Source organism: Helianthus annuus, chromosome 10, assembly GCF_002127325.2.
Source record: "Helianthus annuus cultivar XRQ/B chromosome 10, HanXRQr2.0-SUNRISE, whole genome shotgun sequence".
Taxonomy (NCBI): Eukaryota; Viridiplantae; Streptophyta; class Magnoliopsida; order Asterales; family Asteraceae; genus Helianthus; species Helianthus annuus.
This window is the reverse complement of record NC_035442.2, coordinates 39,212,344-39,221,780: the sequence shown is the minus strand read 5'-3', so window position 1 is coordinate 39,221,780 and position 9,437 is coordinate 39,212,344. Positions and strand designations below refer to the sequence as shown.

The window sequence follows — 9,437 nt, the reverse complement described above, 5'->3', positions numbered from 1 at the left end:
CAAACCTGCATTCACTTGACACGAAGAAGTTAGACATTTTTCATTAAATTCGGTACTAGGAACGGTGCTTACCACATTGATGTTAACACTTTTTATGTTCTTGGGATTTGGCACCGTATCACTTGGTAATTGACCTTTTGCTTTCTTTAATATCGCCACGTCACTTGCAAGTTGACCCATTTGAGTGGTCAACGATTGGATGCTTTTGTCACGAACCTCGTCCTTTTGCATCCGAACCTCATCACGTTGGTTCATTCGTTGCATTTCACTTTGCATCGCCTTCAACATCTCCATCATCTCATTTCCACCCGAAGAGCTTTGACCCGTTTGATATTGCCTTTGAAATCCTTGGTTTCCTTGGAAATTCGGGTTAGCTTGATTTGAAGGGTTCCATCATCTCTTTTCATTAATATGTGTTGTTTCGAGATTGATTGCATTTAGGAGATTTGTAGGCTGTTGATTTCTTTTTATTTTGTTGTGTTTCAATATTTTGTTGATTTGGTTAATTGCACGAGTTTGTATACTTACGTTGGGTGCCTACAATTTCTATTATGTATATTAAAATCAGGTCTGAAATTATCACGGCTTGGCGTGGAAGATGGCAAGTGAGAGATTCATCTTGGGTACTCCACGTCTCCACTTGCAATAACGCCACCGCCTCCGCTTCGTGTAAGTAAGCTCTAGATTATATTAGCTATCTATTCAATGATCCCTGATGTTGGTATTTTTTTCAGCAGGAATGGGGATTAGGGTTACTTTAAAACCTTTCGGATTACCCCACCGGTAATTTCTTTACTACTACTTTTTATGTAGTAATTGTTATCATGAATTGCATTATTCGGAATATAGTATTATCTATTTTTCACTTTTGCATTCAATTCCACTGATCACTTGTAAATACAAGTATATTTTGGCACTACTTGTTATGTTTTGTTTCACATACATGTTAAAGCAAGTTTTATGTCTAACTTATGATTTATAGCTGTTTATTGTGAGGGTATAAGGACATCAACAATTGGTCTTGAGAATGGTTTGAGTAACTAATGGATTATCTAGCATTCCAGCCAACATAGTGAGACTGTCTAGCAAGTCGTGAGTTTGAGCAATCGCTGATGGTAGATTTATTTTCTATTGTTGCACTAAGTGTTGGATGATATTGCCATGATTATACTAGCGATGTTTGCTTAAAAATAAATTATTGATAGCCGACTATGAACTTGATCGGGTTCATTATTTTACACACTAATTATATATTAAAAATAAATTATTGATCTGATTATTTAGGTATTATTTTGTATGTTGACAGGCCAAACAGACCCTGCTGATGAAACACGAAACAGAAACCAAATCAAATGCTTACTGGCTTGGGTTGATATCCCATTTGCAGGCTGCTTCTATCCATAGGAAGGTAATATTAGACTAAATAGACAATTTTATAAAGTTGCTGAATAAGTGAATAGACCATTTTACCCCTTTAGAGTCGAAACATGTGAAATAATTCTGTTTTTTGTTTTCTTACTGTTTTTGGCATTTATTTTTCAGGATATTTCATGCATCACAGATATGACAATGCTATATGAAGATGCCACTATTGAGGATGTATACCTGGTATATGAACAGTTGAAAATCGATGATCAATCGCTATACTGTTGCATCGCCATTGCTAGTGCTAAGCCAGATGATGAAGTTTCAGGTGAAAGCTAAAAAATAATATCAGAAAATAGTGCAGCTTAATTAGCGGTGTGAATTTGTGACATGGCACACATTTCACGCGTTTGAGCTTAGTCTAAACAGGTTCGGGTCGAACCCAAGATTAAATCTTGGGTGGTATGTTATTTCTGTAACATCTACACCGAGCAAGGTGCGTTAATTCAGTTTTTGAAAGTAATATCTCATATTGAAGACCATTATCATTATTATTATTGTTTTCTAACTAGTTGAATTCTAATCCAGATACATATTGCTGTTGATGCTTGCAAGAACGTCTTAAGAGGATTGCATAGTAAAAAGATAGCCGACCATGAACTTGATCGGGTTCGTTATTTTACACACTAATTATATATTAAAAATAAATTATTGATCTGATTATTTAGGTATTATTTTGTATGTTGACAGGCCAAACGGACGCTGCTGATGAAACACGAAACGGAAACCAAATCAAATGCTTACTGGCTTGGGTTGATATCCCATTTGCGGGCTGCTTCTATCTATAGGAAGGTAATATTAGACTAAATAGACAATTTTATAAAGTTGCTGAATAAGTGAATAGACCATTTTACCCCTTTAGAGTCGAAACATGTGAAATAATTATGTTTTTTGTTTTCTTACTATTTTTGGCATTTATTTTTCAGGATATTTCATGCATCAAAGATATGACAATGCTATATGAAGCTGCCACTATTGAGGATGTATACCTGGCATATGAACAGTTGAAAATTGATGATCAATCGCTATACTGTTGCATCGGCATTGTTGGTGCTAAGGCTGATGATGACGTTTATATCTAATTTTCAGGAACCTCAAAAACTACTTCAACCAGTAGACAAGACTTTAAAGACTATGGCTATCGAAATCTAAATTCATACAAATCGGGTACTAACTGGTAGGTCATTTCATTATTTTTGCAAAACAGAGGGTTATTAGTAATTACCAATTTATATAGTTTCAAATTGTGTTTTGTTTGATTGATTGGTTGATTTTGAAACTTTATATAGATCATACGCATTAATATATACAATGGGTATGTCTTTTTTGCTTCGAAATCCTATGTCTCGGGATTAATTTGTGATATGTTTGTGATTTTTTTATAGATCGTTTAATTTCGTGGCCAAACTCATTCAATACGAACAGATCAAAACTCTGAGCACATGAACGGTATTTAGACATTCTCGACAACTTGATTACTTAATTAGATTGTTTATGTTAATTTTAAATTAAATTGAATTTGTTGTTTCAGCTTTGGAATGGAATTCACGGGTGCCTCAAATAAGTCTTGCCCAAGTACTTCAGCTCAGAGTGGTCAGTGGCCCAGTTTCGTTTGGTTGAAGGTTCACAATACATTGTTGCGTTTGGCCACCAAAAGAATACAGTTGTTATTTTTTGCATGGATGGAAGGTGAGTTACTACTTTTGTATTATTTCACTCCCTGTCTAAAACAAACAAGAAACTACATATTAAAAAAACGGTAATTTTGCATTTATCTCAGTTTATATTCGAATTCAAACCAAACACATGACTGATCAAAATTTCATAATATCATATTTATCTTTTAAAAACACAAAAAATATCATGCGTAGTCGTTCCATTGTAAAGAAAATATGATCAATAGTAAAGAAAATATAAGATTATTATGAACTTTAGAGCACATGCATGTAATTGCGTCTAAAAATGGTAAAAGAGCATTATTATTGGATATCTTGAATTGATACAATCTTTATTTATTTTTTGTTGAGATGCAGTTTTTATAGATGCCAATTTGATCCTACAACTGGTTGGGAGATGACGCAACTGGATTATCGTAATTTTATATCTTTTTATTATAATTATTGAATTTTATATATTTTTATTATAATTATAAAGGTGTATAAAGCTTAAACCGTAAAACCAAACCATTTGTAACGGTTTGGTTTGGTTTGATTCGAATTTTCAACAGTTTGAGCCAAAAATTCTCAAACAGTGTTTTGATAAGAAACCGTACCGTTACTGACGGTTTGAGCCAAAAATTGTCAAACAGTGTTTTGAAACCATTGTTAGGTTAAACAGTGTTTGAAACCACTGTTGGGTTAAACAGTGTTTCGAAATGACTGTTAGGTTAAACAGTGGTTTCAAAACACTGTTGGGTTAAAACAGTGTTTTGTGGAGAAAACAGTGGTTTTTTTTCCAAACAGTAGTTTGACTTTGGTCAAAGAGACTTTGGTCAAACATTGGTTTGACTTTGGTCAAACAGTGGTTCGACTTTGGTCAAACAGTGGATCGACTTTGGTCAAACAGTGGTGTGACTTTGGTCAAACAGTGTTCAATCGCTCAATGATGCAAACTGTATGGCAAGTGTTCAATCGCTCAATGATGCAAACTATCACCTATTTTTGCTTTTGGTATGCGAGACATATTATTCTATTTGAATTGGCTTAAAAGTCTCTATTTTAACCCGTTTACTTAAGAATGAGTTGATTTGGGTTATGTTATCAGGCTCCGATTCCATAGCAGGTGAACACCGTAATGGCTGTCCTTCAACATGGAAACCAACCGTTTTCGGATAATGTTAAAACAAAGCTTATTGGTGCGATCGTCTTTGATTTGGGTAAGTATTTATTACAAAATTCTCTCTTTTTTTTTGCATTTTTTGTGAATTAATTTAACTACTTAAAACGCCACTTCAATGTTCATTTATTATGCTTTTAATCTTTATCCGCAATTTAATGAACAGAAAGACAAAGCTTGGATGATGCAATTGCTAGCTGTAGCATGTTTATCACTTGCATCCAAAATGGAAGAGTGTGAAGTACCCCTCATTCTTGATTTACAGGTTCACCATCATGTTTCCACAATAAAAACGTTGGTCAAAGTAAATATGGGCTCCATGTTGATAATATAAATGGATTTGCAGGTATGTTAAGCAAGATATGTATTTGAAGCAAAAACCATTCAAAAATGGAGCTTCTTGTGTTGACCACATTGAAATGGAGGATGCAAACTGTGACTCCGTTTTCGTTCATCGACGCTTTCATTGAAAAACTTGGTTGTGATCAACCCATATCAAGATCTTTGATATTGAGAGCAACCCAACTCATATTATGCTTAATTAGTGGTAATTTATAGCTACATTTTGTCTCACATATGATATACCTCCTACTTTATATATGCAGAGTTTTTATGAATTATGATACAAAGGGGTAAAATGGTAATTTTTACAATGCAGGGATTGACTTCTTGGAGTTTAGACCTTCTGAGATTGCAGCAGGAATGGAAATTTCTTTGGTTGGACAAACAAAGATGTCTTCACTCTTTCAACATGTACAGAAGGTAATGATCATATACTGTTTAGTTCTCTTTTTTGTATTATTTGCATGCTTATTTGTATTTTAGCTTGATTTGTTATCATGATGATCTAACTATTTGACCAAACTGTATGGCAAGTGTTCAATCGCTCAATGATGCAAACTATCACCTATTTTTGCTTTTGGTATGCGAGACATATTATTCTATTTGAATTGGCTTGAAAGTCTCTATTTTTAAACCGTTTACTTAAGAACGAGTTGATTTGGGTTATGTTATCAGGCTCCGATTCCACAGCAGGCGAACACCGTAAAGGCTGTCCTTCAACATGGAAACCAACAGTTTTCGGATAATGTTAAAACAAAGCTTATTGATGCGATCGTCTTTGATTTGGGTAAGTATTTATTACAAAATTCTCTCTTTTTTTTCATTTTTTGTGAATTAATTTAACTTCTTGAAACACCACTTCAATGTTCATTTATTATGCTTTTAATCTTTATCCGCAATTTAATGAATAGAAAGATAAAGCTTGGATGATGCAATTGCTAGCTGTAGCATGTTTATCACTTGCATCCAAAATGGAAGAGAGTGAAGTACCCCTCATTCTTGATTTACAGGTTCACCGTCATGTTTCCACAATAAAAATGTTGGTCAAAGTAAATATCGGCTCCATGTTGATAATATAAATGGATTTATAGGTATGTGAAGCAAGATATGTATTTAAAGTAAAAAACCATTCAAAAAATGGAGCTTCTTGTGTTGACCACATTGAAATGGAGGATGCAAATTGTGACTTCGTTTTCGTTCATCGACACTTTCATTGAAGGTGTTTTTTATAGAATGAGGTATTGTATGACTTTAATTATATAGTAATCATAAATAGTTTTTAATAAAAGTAACTTTCTTGAGCCCGGGAAGCAATCCCGGGTAATAACCTAGTAATTCATATAATAATATCACAAAAGTCTCAACGTCCGAATTTAATAAATCACGTATTCTCAATTAAGCTTGACAAGTCTAACACACGTACACTCACACTTGTGATGTATTACGGCACATGAAACGTAATGACACGAGTTAAAGATCATAGAATTAGGTAATACTAACCTTGAAAGTTCGGATTGTCACATCATCCCCAACTTGAAAGAAATTTCGTCCCGAAATTTGATAAGCAGTCTCAAAGACATGGAGTGGTAGGTCAAGATGATTGTGGATTTTCCTCGGGTGCCACAGTCACACCCCGACCGATGGCGGAAACATCAGAGTGAGATGAAATAGATTGCTCATTACACATAACACTATTTGCGACAATTATTAGTTCAAACCCGATTTCATTTCATAACATAAATTGTCAAGTACAACATGGAAATCAAAGTACGACATTGAAAAGACAAATACGAAAAAGTTTAATAACAAATACGGTAATAAAATCTAGCATTTCTAAGTGTGTTTCTAGATCGTCCCCTACTAGATTTCCTCAGACTCATCATCATCAACCTGCAACATGTTTAAAAGTATAGTTCAACACAAAATGCATTGGCGAGTACACAAGTTTTAATACATAGCATAAGATAGAAAAATTTTTAAACAAATCCACATGGCAACCTAAGTTATCAAGATTAACATATCATTGGCATGCAATATTCAAGTCAACCCTCTGATTACCACAAGAATTAAATTTAACATGACCTCTCGTTCACGGGTGGTGTGTTACTCCTATAGCGCTATACATGTTAAATAGAGGCGCGTACGAAGTTAATGACATGTTTATCACATTAGAATCACCCAAAGATACGAATCAAGTATAACGAATAAGTATGCATGTATTTGGATTGTTTGTGCATTGCATAATGTATAATGTGTTTGTGATTTTAATAAGTTAAACATATTGCACCCAGAATGTGTAAAACATAAAAGGGGTATTCGAGTGTACTTACGGTTTTGCAAAGCTTCCTTTGAAATCCCGTGAAGAGTTTTGTTAGTTGGATGTTGGAACACCAAAGTCACCCTACAAGGGTAAACAAAGGTTTGTGAGTATGGATTTAAGTTGGAAGATTCGGATTTGGAATTTAAAGTACAAAAATTATGTATTTACAAAAGTATCATCTAGTTCTAAGTACTCGTTTATGACACTATGTTATGTGTGATTTCATGGGTCCCAAATTGCCCATTAGAATCAATAACGTACAAGTGGCTTAGAATCATAGATAAGTTAGCCTAAGTTCATGATGAATAATCATGGTCTGATTAGTATCACAAATTCAGCCTTGTTTATATAGATATGTATATTTATATAGTATTAATATTATCCTAAAACTAAGTCCATCATAGATATCATAGATTATCATGTAAGTCAAGCATGGAGGTTTTAACCTCATTGTATGATTCACAACTAAACAAACCATCATGAGGATGATTCGAAGGGTCATGAATAACAACAAATAAACTAACTAACATATTCACAAATGGCCTGTGACAACTCGAGTTTCCAAGATTCCATCTCCACGCTAATTGTACGTTAACTGTTTAAGTTGTTTGTTTACACGACTTGTTTGCCTTGTAACCGTATACGTTTGTGATATGTTAAAACGTATTGTGAATATTGTGTTTTCATTTATGTGATTAGTATGTTAATGTGGTTAGTCTTGTAAACTTAGGCATTATTTAAAGTTTAGAAAACCCTACTTGATGAAACATAGAGTTTCACCACAACTCCTGCTCGACGAAACTGGGGATTTCGTCAAGCCCACCACGACGAAACATGGGGGTTTCGTCGCCCCTTTGAGGTTTCGTGGACATAGGCTTCGGCCCAGACGAGGCCCAGTTGTCTGTTTTATATTTATTTGTGCACCGGGAATACGAAAGCTTTTCTTTTTAGAAAACCCTAACCATTCGACGGCAGCTTTCTTCTTCGCAACCTCTACTCTTTTGCCAAACCTATTCTTGGAGGTTCAACCATCCGATCTTACGGTTAGTGTACCCTTTTTCTTATGTTTAGATCGTTGCTAGGGTTTAACTTAATTATTGGTGCACTTGATTTCCATGATGTTAAGATTAGTCGTTTGATCTCGTTCACTCGTTGACTGATGCTCATGTATGTCGATATGTATATTGTATGATTTAGATGATGTTCGTAGATGGTGAATCGGATAAACTTATTATGATGCGATTAAAAAAGTATTGAGAAATAGTAAGAAACTGATGTTCCATTGTTAACCTATGAAACTGAATCTGATGCTTGTGATTGTATGCGAGTAGGTTCGTGGTTCATGTCGGTCGGATGTTAAGTATTGTAACCGTGAATAATGATTGAATGATTGGTTCTGATTGTATGAATCTGTATAATAATTGATGATTTCGGTGTTATGTGATAACTGGTTGTTTGATGATCGATGATGGTGTGAAACGACTGATGATGATAATTAGGGTTTTCTGTATGTGTTGTTGTAACTGTTAATGAATGGACGAAACTCTTGCGAGTTTCGCCACTTTTGTTTTCGATGAAACACTTGGGGGATTCGCCAATAGCATATCGACAAAACCCTTAGGTTTCGCCACAATACCCCTAGACGAAACTCAAGGAGTTTCGCCATTTTGGGTTTTGTCACTAGTGGGGTTTCGCCGAAGGACCTCAGTTGAACAGTAGGTTGTGATGTCTTCACTGATGACATGTATCAGGACTGCATGAGTTACTTTGGTATGCTATGAACTGTTACTGCTTGTTGTGGCCTACGCATGGGTAATATGAACTTGATTGACTGTTAGGATGTTTGAGTGCACTATGATTGTATGTCGTGCGAGAAACATGTAGATGCCAACTGATTATGTATGTATGATTACTATAGGACTTGATTGATTACTTGTGAGCACGTAATTTTAGCATACCGAGCAAACCAAGGTGAGTTCACACTTTCTACAAGTCATGGGATTCCCGGTGGTTTGGGAATGGGTTAATAAACTGTAACGGAATCTACATATCCTCCTTGGGTAGGATATGTACGGCCATCCTCCTTGGGTAGGATGCCACTATAAATCCTGCGTATTCTCCTTGGGTAGAACTACATACGTTCGTCCTCCTTGGGTAGGACAACAACCTTAACTTACTAGACAAAACTCTATCATGAAGTCCCTCACTTTATATCGACTTAATTGCCGAGGCCGATGGCGAGCAGGTCATTAGTTAATAGCGTTATTAGGTTTGACAAACCTCACACCGTGTCGTTCGAACGGGCGTGTACTAATGGATCATGACAAACTGTCAATGATGATAGACATTGACGTAGGGCACAACTATTGTTCGTCAGTGGTCGATATGGTAACGGTCTAGTGGTTCACATGGGAAGCCCCCACTGATTATGGATATGGTTTGGGAAACCAAAGTTACTGGTTAACTCGTGGTATACGAAACAACTCATGATTTCAAAACAAACTGGTAAAACTAA

General features: G+C 35.2%; 1 pseudogene; it reads left to right on the top strand.

Annotated features, from left to right (window-relative positions):
- The first annotated feature begins 2,867 nt into the window (after window positions 1–2,867).
- LOC110881245 lies at window positions 2,868–5,103 on the top strand (annotated as a pseudogene).
- The last annotated feature ends 4,334 nt before the right edge of the window (window positions 5,104–9,437 follow it).